The sequence below is a fragment of the Hylobates moloch genome, unplaced genomic scaffold (assembly GCF_009828535.3).
Source record: "Hylobates moloch isolate HMO894 unplaced genomic scaffold, HMol_V3 SCAFFOLD_12, whole genome shotgun sequence".
Lineage (NCBI taxonomy): Eukaryota > Metazoa > Chordata > Mammalia > Primates > Hylobatidae > Hylobates > Hylobates moloch.
Genome location: NW_026652287.1, coordinates 73,364,638 through 73,381,575, shown reverse-complemented (window position 1 = coordinate 73,381,575; position 16,938 = coordinate 73,364,638).

Sequence of the window (16,938 nt, the reverse complement as noted above, 5' to 3'; positions counted from 1 at the left end):
GCCTGAGCAGACTAAGACAGATATATAGGCTGTCTCTAATTTGAGGCTATTCAAAACAATGATGTCATAAACATTTTTGAACATTCCTGTGCTTTGAAGCACATATGCACCCATTTCTGTCGGGTTTGTATTATATATGTTTGTGTGTGTGTGTGTGTGTGTGTGTGTACGTGTATCAGAGGGTATGCATGTGTTCACATTTAATATATAATACGTAGTGTTCCAAAAAGATTACAGCTCTAATTTCCCATCATCAATATATGTGTATTTCAGTTCCAGTTGATCTGCATTCTTATTAGAACTTGTTATTGTCAATCTCTTTAATTTTAGTAATTTAGGGGGCATATGTGTAGTGGTGTCACCAATGACTATTTGAGTGGAGCAAGTTTTTAATGATTATTGGAGCTTAGGATATCATTTTACATGACATATCTATTCAACTTTTTTTCTATTGGATTGCCTTTCTTCTTTTAAATAATTTGTATTTTTAATATTATTTTAATTTTTTGACAAATAATGTCTTTCCCTAAAGATCTTCTAATATTTGTTCATCTATATTAAGGTAAGGACACTTTAAAGTAAATACTAGCAATTCCTGGTACTTCTTTGTGTATACAGTGATGGCATGAAAAATAGTTTGTGTGTTCATTTGAAAAACTGCAAAGGCCAATGCTACATTTAAAATTAAGAAAATTTTCTTTATTTAGCAAAATATCTAACATAAGAAATAAAGTCCTACCCCTATCCACAGTTGGAGCATCCATGAAACTTGGCAAAGCATCCGAATTATTATAACAAAAGGGTACCCTTCTCCAGAACATGTTATTTCCACTTGAACTGTAATTGTTGCAGAAGACTTATCCAGTAATTCTTAGAAATTTGTTTTTTTTGACATGACAGTTATCAACTCTTTGAGAGAGAGGCAAGGTCTCAAGTGGGTACTCTTTCACATATTTTATAAAGAGACGGGAGTAGGATATGTCATTTGGTTGTATTAAAAGTTATTAACATATCAGTAATATGGAACCACAAGTTGGAACTTTGGGAAGAATTTTTGCTATTTTGAGAAAAAAATTCACTTTTAGAAATAGAAAAGTGTTCATTCAGTAACAGGCTTACCTGGGTTTTTAGCTATATGATTCAATCAAAGCCTTGCCATAATCATAATAGATGGTCCTGAAAATAGGACCTATTTTTGCTGAGCTCTCACTTTGAAAGATAAGATTATGGGTAGCAAACTATGCAAAATTTTCAAAATTATATGAATTATTTCTGTAGGCTGCAGTTGAGATTGACAAAGATTTGCCTGCTTCATGGAAGGCTGAAATTTACAGAAAAATTTAAACACTGCAGAATTTCTTTGAAGGAACTTTTCTGGTAAACTTACAATCAATATGAATATTATTAGTTATTTTCTTCCTGAAGCAACCAATAACAATGTGACATACTTTGTAAGGATGACAAAATTGAATTGAGGACAAAGAAAATTATTCCTCCCCCTATTACATTAAAAGAGTTTTAAAGATTGCTGGTACTGTTTGATCCAAGCCAGTCCGGTTTCTGACAGTGGGAGCTATGAGAGAATTGATTATTTTCATCATAACTTACTTATAAGAATTAGAGTATTTATCACTAATTACAAACAAAACAGAAAGCTGTGACAATTTGATTTTAATAATTATTATTTTTAAAGCTGAGTCAAAGATGCTATCCTAATTTTAAACAGAGATTCCATCCAAAATATGGAAATTCTCCTCATTTGAATTTATTTTTAACTGGGGTCAACCTTAGCTTTGTATGCCTTGAAAAATGTATATTTTTAAATGAATTATACACTAAGTTTTTAATGAAAAGTGATAGTCTTTGTAATGATTATTTTATATTTAAAAAAACTACTTACATAATGGAATCAATTTCATAAAACTTGGCATTTGTGTTTTTGTTTAAAATGTGGATGGAAAACTTTCATTACCTTGATGACATTACATTCTTAATCCTTAAAAAGAAAAGAGATAAACCTAATAAAATAGTATTTGAGATTTGTAAAGTGAATAAACAACAACTTTACTTTCACACAGATGAATTTAGATTACTTATAACATCTTAAGAGACATATTATTGAACAAAGCTTTTAGCATCTATAAGACCATATTTTTAAAAAGACTACCTTATAATTAGACTCTTTGGTATTTTACTAATGGAAAAATAATGGATAGGATTTAGAAGGACTACCTGTTCCTGAATTATGCTACTAGAGCAAATAGTATCATTCACGATGGAGTTAGGATGTTGCAACTTAAGTTTTTAACTGGTGAAGGCAGTAAGAAAAAGTTGTGCATGAACTACAACATATTTTGCAGAATCAATCGTGACACAAATTAGAGTTCACATAAAGCGTATTGTGGGCTCTCATCATGGCTCTTTGCATTTTGCCTGACCTTGCTAATATTATCCTTGCTAATCTGAGAACCTACTTGTAAGTATAAATAGCAACAAGTTTATCTCTGGCTGGAAGTTGTTAGAAAAATAAAAGTAATACACACAAAACTTGATATAGACATTTACTTTCTCTCTTCCTAATTTCCTCCCTCCCTCCCTCCCTCCCTCCCTTCTTTCCTTCCTTCCTTCCTTCCTTCCTTCCTTCCTTCCTTCCTTCCTTCCATTCTTTCTGTCTTTTTTTACTTTCAGCAACAAGAGTCCTAGAACTCAGAGGTTTTGGAACATAACAACACATATATAAACCCTTCATCCCTTTTCTCACCTATCTCATCATTTACAGAACTTCTCCCAAAGGTTCATGCCCCATGAGCCCCCAAGCTGATTCTACATGAGCAGGAAGCACATATAGAGTCCAACCAACTGCTTTGAGACTTTTTAAAATAAATATTATACACAAGCTCATAGTTATGATTCAAAATGCTCCATTTTTTCCTCAAATTCTTCCCAACCTTTGGTAGATAATATTTAAAAACCAGTGCTAACTGGAAGATAATTCTTGAGAATTTATATCAACTCATTTTATAATCTTCAATCATCCAACCCCTCCACCTTCTCATCCTCAACATACTACTATCTTATCCAGCCATGAATAAAATCGGAGGCTTTCTCAATTTCTATTCTTAATGCTGGCTCTCATACATCATGTACCTTCCATAGTCTACATTACTAGTGGGGCTGGCTCTGAACCCACTCAGGAATTGACCTCCTCATGCTGATAGCAGAATGCCCACACAATCTCTGATTGTCAGCTAGCTCATTGATTGTCGCCAAGCTCAATGAGCCCCAAATTGTGACTGAGAATGTTGTTTCACTTTTGCAGTGTTTCTTCCTCCTTTCTTACTACTTCTGATGCCTTCTTAAGTAACAAATGATACATAAAGATTAAGACTCAAATATCACAAGCTGTAACATTGGCTAAAGAGTCTTGTTAGCAAAAAACAAAATAAAAATAATATTATGTTTATGTCTTTCTGTGTTTTTTCAAAAATTAAAGGTTACAAGGGAACACAGGAAGAATCCAACAATCTAAAAACTTAGTTCTCTATTATGAGAATAACAGTATATAATTTTTCAAATTTTCTTCTATTTTTAAACTTCTTTGGTGATTGTAGGATAAAAAAATGGATCAGTTGTTTAGAGGTTTTCTAGAAAAATACAGTTTATATTTAGTAGATCACTGCCCTTCACACTGTGTCTCTGCAACCCTTAGAGGTTTCCAAGAAGGCTGGGAGAAAGAGGATGTCAAGAGAGCAGATCTCTGGCTTTGTTTAATATATTTAAACTTCCAAGGGACTTTATTTGACCAAAAGATGGTTATGTATATTAGTCAGGATTTTCCAGATAAATAGAACCAATGGGATATCATTTTCTCTTTATATACTATATATAGAGAAAAGAAAGAGCTATACAATGAAGAATTGGCTCACACAATTATGGAGGCTGAGAAGTCCCATGACCATGAGAAGTCTGCAAGCTGAAGACCTATGAGAACTGGTGGTTTCTTTAATTCTAGTCAAAAGGGTCTGAAAACAGAGGAGTCAGTGGTACGAGTCCCAGTCTGCAGGCAGAAGAAGGTGAAATGAGATAATCCAGCCCAACCAGTGAGGCAGAAAAAAAAAGGGGGGCAAAATCCTTCTTTCTCAGACATTTGTTCTATTCAAGCTTTCAATGGATTAGATGATGCCCAACTACATTGGGGAGGTCAATCTTCTTTCCTGGATCCGCTGAGTCAAATGCTAATCTCATCTGGAAACATCCTCACAGAAAGACCCAGAAACAGTGTTTAATCTGGGTACCTCATGGTCCACTAAAGTTGACATATAAGATTAACCATTACATAATGCTAGTTTAGCAGTAATAGAAATATTTGGTGTGACCTTTGGATTCGAAGAACGTGACTTTAACCTGGCAGGCATACACCATTATTTTGTCATTGTTAGCAAATGCAAAGTATCCGAAGTACTACATCTTAGACAAAATGCAGAGCAAACATGAAAAGCCACCCTTTATAAAAGGTAAATGATATGTGCTTTGCAAATACTCAGTGCTCCAACACTATTTGCATATTTGTCTGTGTCCTCTGAGAGGCAAATACCAAGATTAAATTAAATGTGCAAGGACTTTATTAGGGGAGATATCTATGAAAATAAATATGTGAAGAAAGCCAGAAAAGGCTGTGATAATCATCAGACCATGGAAATGAGACCCATGTGATAGAGAAAGGGAAAGAAAATTGAGTGGAGGCATCCCACATAACCAAGCAGGAAGTTTCAGCAAGATTTGTCAGGTAGTCATTAATCCAACAGCTTCCAGAGTTCTATTTCTCCCACAGAAGGGCTTGTCTTAGTATACCTGTTATGTTTAGTTATCACCTGGGAACACTGTGTGAAGTGTGGCCTCAGCACAAATGTGGTAGATTGGAGAGCATAGCAGCTATGACTCTTCATCAATTAAGCTGTTGTTGGAGGTCTGCAAGGCACATTCTCACAGTTTTAGATGTCATGCTATAAAATTTGTTATTCATGTGTGAAAAGTAATGAACAGTACAGTATGGTCCCTTTGTTTATATGGAGCTCAAAAAGGGCCTAGAGGGGCAGAGGGTTGGGAGTGGTGGGAGAGGGAGAAGACATTAATTATATTAATTATACACTTTGCAGATGAAGGAAGTATTGAGCAGTAAAAAGAGAAAAGTGTAGAAAACTATGTCAGTGAAATGCAAGGGGTGGTGTAAGACAAGATCCGACTGATATCCAGGGACCTGTTATACAGATCTAGCCTAAGATGAAGATTAAAGATATTCTTTATTATCCAAAAGACAATGGGAAGCTTCTGTTTATATTTTAAATAATGAGATATAATCATATTTGTATTTTAAATATCATTGAATCTACTGCATACAGAATGGATGGAAAACCAAGAAGAGTAGATTAAAAAAACACTAGTTAAGAGGTAATTTAATTTGCCAAAAAGAGACGTATTATTGCAACTTCTGCCTCCTCCATGGTTGTATTTTATGATGTACCTTTGTGAGTTATTTTTATTTATAAACTTTTGTTGCAATATATTCGAGGAATATTTCTTTCAAATGATAGTTATTTTTCATGTTTTAGTCAATACAAGAGGCTTTAGATTTGCAGGATTTTTTGTCTTATGCTTTTTTTCAACTCTCTTCCCTTCTTTGTATATGTTTTTATTGTCTTTTGCTATATATTGATTACTTTTATTTTCTGTGTATGTCACTTTCTTATTTGCATTTCTCATACTTTGTGTTGAAAATGAAGTATTTTAAATTATATAATGTGGCAATTCTCAAAATTAGACTGTTATCTCTTCCCAGGATTTGTTATTGTTTGTTTGGTGGCTTTTGTAAACTAATTCTGCATTTTGTGTTTGTCTGTTTTTAATTTTTTGTTAACCAAAGTCTCCGTTCAGTTAGTGTATTGGTCAGCAAATAATTAAATGTCTGAACCCAATAAGCCTCTGAGTTCTAGTGTAAGAACACTGTGTGTGTTGAGGCTAAGTCAGCTGGGAAGTTGGCAACTCTGCCTTAGTCTTCACTTCTTGCTTAAAGATCCTCAGATTTAGCTAAAGGTGAGAGCTTTGTTCCTTCTCAGGTTTTCCTGAGCATGTGCTAAGCACTGTATATGTGCACAGCCTTACACAGGTATTCCAGATTCATAAGGATATTCAGGAGTTTTTGAAAATATCTACGGCTGTGGTCTGAGTGAATGAGATATTGGCCCGAAAATATACTGTATTAAATCAATTCCTCTTCTCTAAGAAAAAAGCAAAGGAAAAAAAAGGAAAAACAAACAAAAAATCTTCTATGAGGATTTCATTTCTCAACTTAAAAATGAAAACAAAAAACTTTTATTAATGTTTGCCCCAAATGTTATCCACTGACTTAGGCAGCCACAAAGTTCAACAATTGCCTCTAATTGTTTTGGACAAACTCCTTCAGCTAAAAAGCTCCTTCCACTGGATAAGCTTAGATTTCAGTCAAATAAACATAAGTGTGCTTTTCAAGGGAACCATCAGACAGGTGAAATGCTGAAAATTTTCTGGGAATGTGGCATTGAAGGAGGTTCAATCACATTCTGTCCCCTCTGGTGGCTTCTAAGCTTTTGGTTTTCAGGGCTACTATGGAGCTGGGAAAAAAATGCAAATTAAAATACTACAGACCTCACTCTTGTTAATAATATTAAGCTATTTTTCATAAATAAATACTTGCTGGATTGCTGCAAGAGTTTGACAGGTTTCCAGAGTTCTAAAAAAGGTTATTCTGATTATTTTCTCACTTTTCTCATTGCTTTTATGTAGGTGAAGAATTTTGGAATTATTTATTCCACTTTTTGCTGACGTCACCTGTTTCTTGTTATATAGATTACACTTGATCTTATTTTTGATGTGTAAATTTGTGTGAACGTGTATATGCATACATAATATTTCTGTTCTTATTTCTACTTATGTTACTGTATTAGTTTCTCATTGCTACAGTACAAATTTCCACAAACTTATTTGATGTAAAAACAAATCTATTCTCTTACAGGTCTGGATATCAGACTTCTAACATCAATTTTTTGGCAGGGCTGCATATCTTCTGGAAAATTCCACAGAACAGTTGTTACTTTTCCTTTCCCAACTTCCAGAAACCACCTGTATCACCTGTATTCCCTGGCCAAAGATTTCTTCCTCCATCTCCAAAGCAAGCAATGACTGAGCAAATCTTTCTCACACTGCATCGCTTTGACACTATTATAGTCAAATCTCCCTCTGCCTCTCTCCAATAAAGATAACTGTGATAAAGTAGGACTTACTCAAAACATTCAGGGTAATCTCTCTCTTTAAGATTATTAACTTACCGTTACATAACGGCCTTCTTTGTCTCTTTTAATCTTGTTGGTTTAAAGTCTGTATTATCAGAGACTAGGATTGCAACCCCTGCTTTTTTTTTTTGCTTTCCATTTGCTTGGTAGATCTTCCTGTGTCCCTTTATTTTGAGCCTATGTGAGTCTTTGCATGTAAGAATCAAATAGACACAATAAAAAATAATAAAGGGGAGATCACCACTGATCCCACAGACATACAAACTACCATCAGTGAATACTATAAACACCTCTACGCAAATAAACTAGAAAATCTAGAAGAAATGGATAATTTCCTGTACACATACACCCTCCTAAGACTAAATCAGGAAGAAGTTGAATCTCTGAATAGACCAATAACAGGCTCTGAAATTGAGGCAATAATTAATAGCCTACCAACCAAAAAAAAGTCCAGGACCAGACGGATTTACAGCCAAATTCTACCAGAGGTACAAAGAGGAGCTGGTACCATTCCTTCTGAAACTATTCCAATCAATAGAAAAAGAGGGAATCCTCCCTAACTCATTTTATGAGGTCAACATCATCCTGATACCAAAGCCTGGCAGAGACACAACAAGAAAAAGATAATTTTAGACCAATATCCATGATGAACATCGATGTGAAAATCATCAATAAAATACTGGCAAACCGAGTCCAGTAGCACATCAAAAATGTTATCCACCATGATCAAGTGGGCTTCATCCTTGGGATACAAGGCTGGTTCAACATATACAAATCAATAAATGTAATCCATCACATAAACAGAACCAACAAAAAAACCACATGATTGTCTTAATAGATGCAGAAAAGGCCTTCAACAAAATTCAACTGCCCTTCATGCTAAAAACTCTCAATAAACTATGTACTAATGGAATGTATCTCAAAATAATAAGAGCTATTTATGACAAACCCACAGCCAACATCATACTGAATGGGCAAAAACTAGAAGCATTCCCTTTCAAAACCGGCACAAGAAAAGGATGCCCTCTCTCACCACTGCTATTTAACATAGTGTTGGAAGTTCTGACCAGGGCAATCAGTTAATAAAGAGAAAGAAATAAAGGGTATTCAATTAGGAAATGAGGAAGTCAAATGGTTCCTGTTTGCAGAAGACATGATTGAATATTTAGATAACCCCATCATCTCAGCCCAAAATCTCCTTAAGCTAGTAAGCAACTTCAGCAAAGTCTCAGGATACAAAATCAACATGCAAAAATCACAAGCATTCCTATACACCATTAACAGACAAACAGCCAAATCATGTGTGAACTCCCATTCAGAATTGCTACAAAGAGAACAAAATACTTAGGAATCCAACTTACAAGGGATGTGAAGGACCTCTTCAAGAAGAATTACAAACCACTGCTCAACAAAATAAAAGAGGACACAAACAAATGGAAGAATATTCCATGCTCATGGATAGGAAGAATCAATACTGTGAAAATGGCCATACTACCCAAAGTAATTTATAGATTCAATGCCACCCCCATCAAGCTACCAATGACTTTCTTCACAGAATTGGAAAAAACTAAAATTCACATGGAACCAAAAAAGAGCCTGCACTGCCAAGACAATCCTAAGCAAAAAGAACAAAGCTGGAGGCATCATGCTACCTGACTTCAAACTATACTTAAATGCTACAGTAACCAAACAGCATGGTACTGGTACCAAAACAGATACATAGACCAATGGAACAGAACACAGGCCTCAGAAATAACACCACACATCTAAAACCATCTGATCTTTGACAAAAACAAGCAATGGGGAAAGGATTCCCTATTTAATAAATGGTGCTGGGAAAACTGGCTAGCCATGTGTAGAAAGCTGAAACTGGATCCCTTCCTTACACCTTATAAAAATTTAATTCAAGATAAATTAAAGACTTAAATGTTAGACCTAAAACCATAAAAACCCTAGAAGAAAACCTAGGCAATACCATTCAGGACATAGGCATGGGCAAGTACTTCATGACTAAAACACCAAAAGCAATGGCAACAAAATCCAAAATAGACAAATGGAATCTAATTAAACTAAAGAGCTTCTGCATGACAAAAGAAACTACCATCAGAGTGAACAGGCAACCTACAGAATGGGAGAAAATTTTTGTAATCTACCCGTCTGACAAAGGGCTAATATCCAGAATCTACAAAGAACGCAAACAAATTTCCAAAAAAAATTAAACAACCCCATCAAAAAGTGGGCAAAGGATATGAACAGACACTTCTCAAAAGAAGACATCTATGCAGCCAACAGACACATGAAAAAATGCTCATCATCACTGGTCATCAGAGAAATGCAAATCAAAACCACAATGAGATACCATCTCACACCAGTTAAAACGGCAATCATTAAAAAGTCAGGAAACAACAGATGCTGGAGAGGATGTGGAGAAATAGGAACACATTTACACTGTTGGTGGGAGTGTAAATTACTTCAAACCTTGTGGAATACAGTGTGGTGATTCCTTAAGGTTCTAGAACTAGAAATACCATTTGACCCAGCAATCCCATTACTGGGTATATATCCAAAGGATTATAAATCATTCTACTATAAAGACACTGCACACATATGTTTACTGCAACACTATTCACAATAGCAAAGACTTGGAACCAACTCAAATATCCATCAATGATAGATTGGATTAAGAAAATGTGGAACATATACGCTATGGAATACTATGCAGACATAAAAAAGGATGAGTTCATGTCCTTTGCAGGGACATGGATGAAGCTGGAAACCATCATTCTCAGCAAACTATCACAAGGACAGAAAACCAAATACCATATGTTCTTACTCATATGTGGAAATTGAACAATGAGATCACTTGGACACAGGGTCGGGAACATCACACACTGGGGCCTGTTGGGGAGTGAAGAGCTGGGGGACGGATAGCATTAGGAGAAATACCTAATGTAAATGATTAATTGATGGATGCAGCAAACCAACATGGCACATGTATACCTATGTATCAAACCTGCACGTTGTTCACATGTACCCTAGAACTTAAAGTATAATAAACAGAAAAGATTATTAACTTAATCACATTTGAAAAGTCTATTTTACTGTGTCAGCTAACATATCCATTCATAGGTTCTGGAGATTGGAACACAGACATCTTGAAGTGACCATTATTCAGCCCATCACAGTTGCCTTTATGATTTTAGAATTATTTTATTCTTCTAGTAGGACAATGCCATGTGAGTTCTTTCAAATTAAGATTAGGAATTTGAAATATAATTTTACTATTTCCTGACACCTCACACTGGCCTTTCTCTCCCACAAATAGCTTAAGCTTTGAAAATACTTAGCCCCAATGTTATGCTTCAATGATTAATTTTATATTATATATCTTTCAATAATAGTTGGTTGCTATATTAAAGACATTGTATATACTTGGAACAACAGTCAAACAATACAGCTCCTGTAATCCCAACACTTTGGGAGGCCAAGGTGGGTGGATTACTTGAGGTCAGGGCTTCAAGATCAGCCTGGCCAACATGGTGAAACCCCATCTCTATACAAAAAAAAAAAAAAAAATTAGCTGGGCATGATGGTACACAACTGTAGTCCCAGCTAGTTGGGAGGCTGAGGCATGAGAATTGCTTAAACCTGGGAGGCAGAGGTTACCGTAAGCCGAGATCACGCCAGTGCACTCCAGCCTGGGCGACTCTGTCTCACAAAAACAAACAAACAAACAAAAAATAGCTGCATAGCTGCATCTGCATACAGAATAAAAGGTAGAAGCATTTCTACCACTCCCACAGCCAAAAATCTCAGGATTTATATCTTACCCCATTTTTGTTTTTAGCTCTTTTAGTGACTTTCACTGTAAATTTAAATAATGTGTTGACATATTTATTAATATATTAATTTAAACCAATATTTATTGTGCCTTTCTGATAAAATTAAAAAATAATTGATACACATGGCCTTTCTTCTTCTATTCTCCCTCCTCTTTTTATTTTTTGGACAATCTTTTTTTTCTTTTTTCTTTTAGATTTAGGGAGTACATAAGCAGCTTTGTTACCTGGGAATATTTTGTGATGCTGTGGTTTGGGCTTCTAATCATCTTATCAACCAAGTAGTGATCATAGTAGCTGATAGGTAGTTTTACAACCCTTGTCTGTCTTTCTCTTTGCCCCTTTTTTAATCCTCAATGTTTATTGTTCCTATCTTTGTATTCATTTGTATCCAATGTTTAGTTTCCACTTACAAGTGAGAACATGTTGGATTTGATTTTCTGTTTCTGCATTTATTCACTCAGGATAAAGACCTCCAGCTGCATCCATGTTGCTGCAAAGGACATTATTTTATTCATTTGTATGTCTGCATATTCCGTGGTGTATATGTACCACACTTTCTTTATCCAGTCCACTACTGATGGCACCTAGGTTGATTCCCTGTTTTTGCTATTGTGAATAGTGCTTCAATAAACTTGTGAGTTTTGGTGTCTCTTGGTAGAATTGTTTATTTTCCTTTTAGTATATACTCAGTAATGGGATTCCTGGTCAATTGATACTTCCATTTTTAGTTTTCCAGAAATCTCCAAACTGTTTTCCATAGAGGTTGAACTAATATGCATTCCTACCAAGAGTGTGTAAGGATTCCCTTTTCTCCACAACCTAGCCAACATATGTAATGTTTTGACTGTTTAATAACAGCCATTCTGATTAGCATGAAATGATATCTCATTGTGGTTTTGACTTGCATTTCTCTGATTAGTAACATGACCCATTTTTTTCATGTTTGTTTGCTGCATATATGTCTTGAGACATGTCTGTTCATGTCCTTTGCCAATTTTTAAATTGGGTTTCTTGCTTTTTGCTTCTGGAATTAAGTTCCTTATAGATTCTAGGTATCAGACCTTTTTAAGATGCATAGTTTGCAAATATTTTCCCCCATTCTGTAGGTTGTCTGTTTATTCTACTGATAGTTTATTTCACTGTGCAGAAGTTCTTTAATTAGGTCCTACTTGTCAATTTTTGTTTTTGTTGCAATTGCTTTAGAAGACATAAATTCTTCGCCTAGGCCAATGTCTAGAAGGGTATTTCCTCAGTTTTCTTCTAGGATTTTTATACTTTGAGGTCTTATATTTAAGTCTTGGAACTATCTTATGTTAATTTTTGTTTAAGATGAGAGGTAGGGAACCAGTTTAATTATTCTGCATATAACTAGCCAGTTTTCTCAGCATCATTTACTTAATAAATAGAGTATCATTTTGCCATTGTTTCTTTTTGTCAACTTTGTCAAAGATCAGTATTTTTAGGTGTATGGCTTTATTTCTGGGTTCTCTATTCTGTTCCATTTCTCTATGTGTTTATTTTTGTACCAGTACTATGCTATTTTGGTTACTGTAGCCTTGTAGTGTAGTTTGAAGTTGGATAAAATGATGCCTTTGGCTTTATTCTTTTTGCCTAAGATTGCCTGGGCTATTTGGGCTCTTTTTGGTTCCATATGAATTTTAGAATAGTTGTTTCTAATTCTGTAAAAAATAATGTTGGTGATTTGATAGGAATAGTGCTGAATCTGTAGATAGCTTTGAGCAGTATGGATATATTAACAATATTGATTCTTTAAATCTATGATCATGGAATGCTTTTCCATTTGTGTCATCTATGTTTTCTTTCAGCAGTGTTTTGTAGTTCTCCTTGCATAGATTTTTCACTTCTTTGGTTAGATGTATTCCTAGGTATTGTATTTTATTTTTGTGGCTATTGTCAACAGGAACAAATTTTCTAATTTGGTTCACAGCTTGAATGTTATTGATGTATAGAGATACTGCTTATTTTTGTACATTGATTTTGTATCCGAGGCTTTGCTAAAGTTGTCAATCAGATCTGCATTCCTGCTCTCAACTTTTCTTTTTATTTGTAATTATTCTTTATAATTTTGAAAATTCATTTAGAATTTTACTAGTTAGCTTTATTGTTTGATAAACTATTTATTTTAGATTAGATTTAAAATTATAGGAAAATTGAGAACACAGCATAGTTTTCATATATCCCACATCAAGTGTCACTAATATTAACATCTTACATTAGTATGATAGATGTGTTATGAACTAATATTCAACTAATATTGATATATGATTATTTACTGAAGCCCATTTTTTATTTACATTCTCTTTGTTTTTGCTTAATGTCCTTTTCTTTCCAGGATTCAGTCTAGAACAATCCTTGTCTTGTTTTCTTTGGTTCCTCTTCCTCTTGGCAGTGAGAATTTCTCATACTTTATTTTTCTTTTATTTAGGACCTTAAGAATTTTGAGGAGTACCGGTCTGGTATTGCAAAGAAAGTCAGTCTATTGGGTTTGGAGACTATATTTCTTTTTTTTTTTTTTTTTTTTTTTTTTGAGACGGAGTCTCGCTCTGTCGCCCAGACTAGAGTGCAGTGGCGCAATCTCGGCTCACTGCAAGCTCCGCCTCCCGGGTTCACGCCATTCTCCTGCCTCAGCCTCTCCGAGTAGCTGGGACTACAGGTGCCCGCCACCACGCCCGGCTAATTTTTTTGTATTTTTAGTAGAGACGAGGTTTCACTGTGGTCTCGATCTCCTGACCTCGTGATCCGCCCGCCTCGGCCTCCCAAAGTGCTGGGATTACAAGCGTGAGCCACCACGCCCGGCCTATATTTCTTAAAATTAGAATAAGGTTATGGATTACTAGGGAAAAAAAAAACACAGAGCTAAAGTATCCTTGTCATAATCACACCATAGCAAGGGTACACACAAACAACATGGTTTATCACTAATTATATTAACCTTGATCAGCTGGCTGAGATAGTGTTTGCAAGTGCCTCAACTACAAGTTACCTTTTTTCTCCTCATATCATTTTCTACTCTTTAGAAAGGAGTTATAATGTAAAATCTTCATTTAAGGACTGATTTTTTATCCCTCAATTCCTTCAGGAGGGAGTACCATATAAATTTTTTGGAACTTTTCTTCATAGAATTTTTGTCTAATTTCCCATTTATTTATTTATTCATTTACTTATTTAGTTATTGAACTGAGATTTTATTTGCTAATTTAGGTACTTAATGCTAGAAGTTTCCCTCTAAGCTCTGTTTCTGTTGTATCCACACAGTCTGATATATTATATTTTCATATTAAATTAGTTCAAAATATTTTTGAATTTCTCTTGACACTTTTTCTTTGAACATCTGTTACTTAAAACTGTGTAGTTTAATTTCAAATATTTTGGGATATTTCCCAGCTCAATTCCTTTATTGATTTCTAGTTTAATTCTGTTTTGATCTGAGGACATACATGGTATAACTTAAATACTTTAAAATATGTTAAGGTACGTTTTATGACCCAAAATTTGGTTTATCTTAGTAATTGGCTCCTGCAAGTTTGAGAAAAATGTGTATTCTCCAGTGTGGCATGAACTGTTCTATGAATGTCAGAAAGATCAGATTGATTAATAGGGGTGTTCAAGCAATATGTATTCTTACAGTTGTTCTACTGCTCTATCTACCAGTTACTAACAGAAAAGCATTAAAGTCTAACTATAATAGTAGTTTTTATTTATTTCTCCTTTCAGTTCAGTTTTTGCCCCATGTATTTGAGGCAAAACTATGATCTTCTGGTAGGCACATATACATTGAAGATTGTTTTGTCTTCCTGAAGAATTGATTTCTTTATTTTTGTGTAATGCATCTCTCGTAATCTTCCTTGTTCTGAGCTTAGCTTTATTTGAAACTAAAACAGTTACCACAGATTTCTTTTGAATACTGTTAGCCTTATATAATAATATTACTTTCTTCATCTCTTTAGTGTTTTTAACTAAATGACCTTTGTTTTTCACCAGTGGCTGTATCATTACCAAAAAGCCTTACGTGTTAACTAATTTTCAAAACTAATTTGATAAAGAGATTTCTTATACAAAATAATTAATCATCTCCATTTATTCCTTCTTTAGTTTTTTTCCTTTATATAGGTACAAGTTTTGGACCTACATACATTATCCTATCACTGAAGAAGTCTTTCAACATTTCTTGCAGAGCAGATCTACTGGCAATATATTTCCTTAGGATTTTTTATTTATTTATTTTTTGTTTGAGAAAAATCTTTAGTTTATTCTTCACTTTTGAAAGATAATTTTGTTGGGTGTGAAATTCTAGTTTCATATGTTTTTTCCCTGACCACATTGATTGTTTTGCTTCAATGTCTTCCCGTTTGCATGTTTTCTGAAAAGAAGTCCATCATATAATAATTCGTATCTTTATTCTTAAATTAGTAAGTGTCCCTATTCCCACTTCATTGGTCTGTCTTCTTTCAAGATTTTCTTTTTCTGTGTTTACTTTTTCAATGTTTGAATATTGCATTTCCAGGTGTAGTTTTTGTTGGTGTTTGATCTTTTTTTTTCTATCTACCTGTTTGTTGTTCACAGAGCTTTCTTGATCTGTGGTTTTGTGTCTGCCATTAATTTGGCAAAGTTCTTGGCCATTATTATTTTAAATAAATCCTCTGTTTTGCTATCTCTTCTCCTTCTGGCACTGCAACATGCATATATTTTACTTTTTGATATTGTCCCATAGTTATTGGATGCTGTTTTAAAAAATTAATATCGTTTTCTCTTAGAATTTCATTTGGAGAGATTTCTATTGACCTATCTTTTCAAGCCACTGATTCTTACCTTGACTGGGTTCAGCTTATTTCACAGAATTTTCATCTGTCCGTATACATTACTCAAATATTCTGGAAGGTTGACTAGCCTTTCCATTGAAATTCTTACCATATTAATCAGGGTCATTTTAAATTCCCTGTCCAATAATGCAAGCATTTATGTTCTGTCTCAATTTCATAGCTTCAGACTGATTTTATTGGCTTTTAGCATGCCTTATAATTGTTTTTGTTAAAATTTATACATTTTGTATCAGACAATAGGAATTAGTGTGAGATATTACATGAAACTAGATAGAAATTCAGTTGTGTTTAATTTTTACTATAGCCACATGATTCAATTCTAGTTTTTTTGTTTGTTTTGTTTTTATATTTCCCAATGACTTTTGTATTCTTTAAATATTTTTTTCTCAGGGAGAGGCTGTATCTTACAGTTCTTCTGGCAATAATCAACTGTTAGTACACTGAAGCCTTCTTGGGCTTTAAAATGTGGAGCAAGGTGTGCGTTCTATAATCCCTTGATTAAATTTCAGTGTTTTAGTGGGCCTAGTCCCAGGAATGTGGTATTCATAAGTGTTTCTCTAGTGGACTTCTGCCCTCTACTCCCATTTGTGTCTTCAGTGTTCTCAACTGACTTCCCTGACCTGACTCCTGTGGACTACATTTTTCATGCTTTGGTGAGAGAAAAAACTTGAGCAGACTTGATTGGAAGGAATTCCCCTTTCACAGCTGGGACAAGACACTGGCAAAGTGTTTTTACCTGGAGAATAAGATTTGGTCATGGAGAAGATTGCAGCAGCATTTTATAATGATCATTCTCCCCTTTTCTCCTGCCATAGCCACCTTAGCTAGGCTCTATGAATCTGGTGGGATTGCTGGAATTTAAGTCTAGCAAAGTGAAAGTGTGGGGCCCACATAAGATTGTGAACCACTAGAACTTTCTCACTGTCAGGC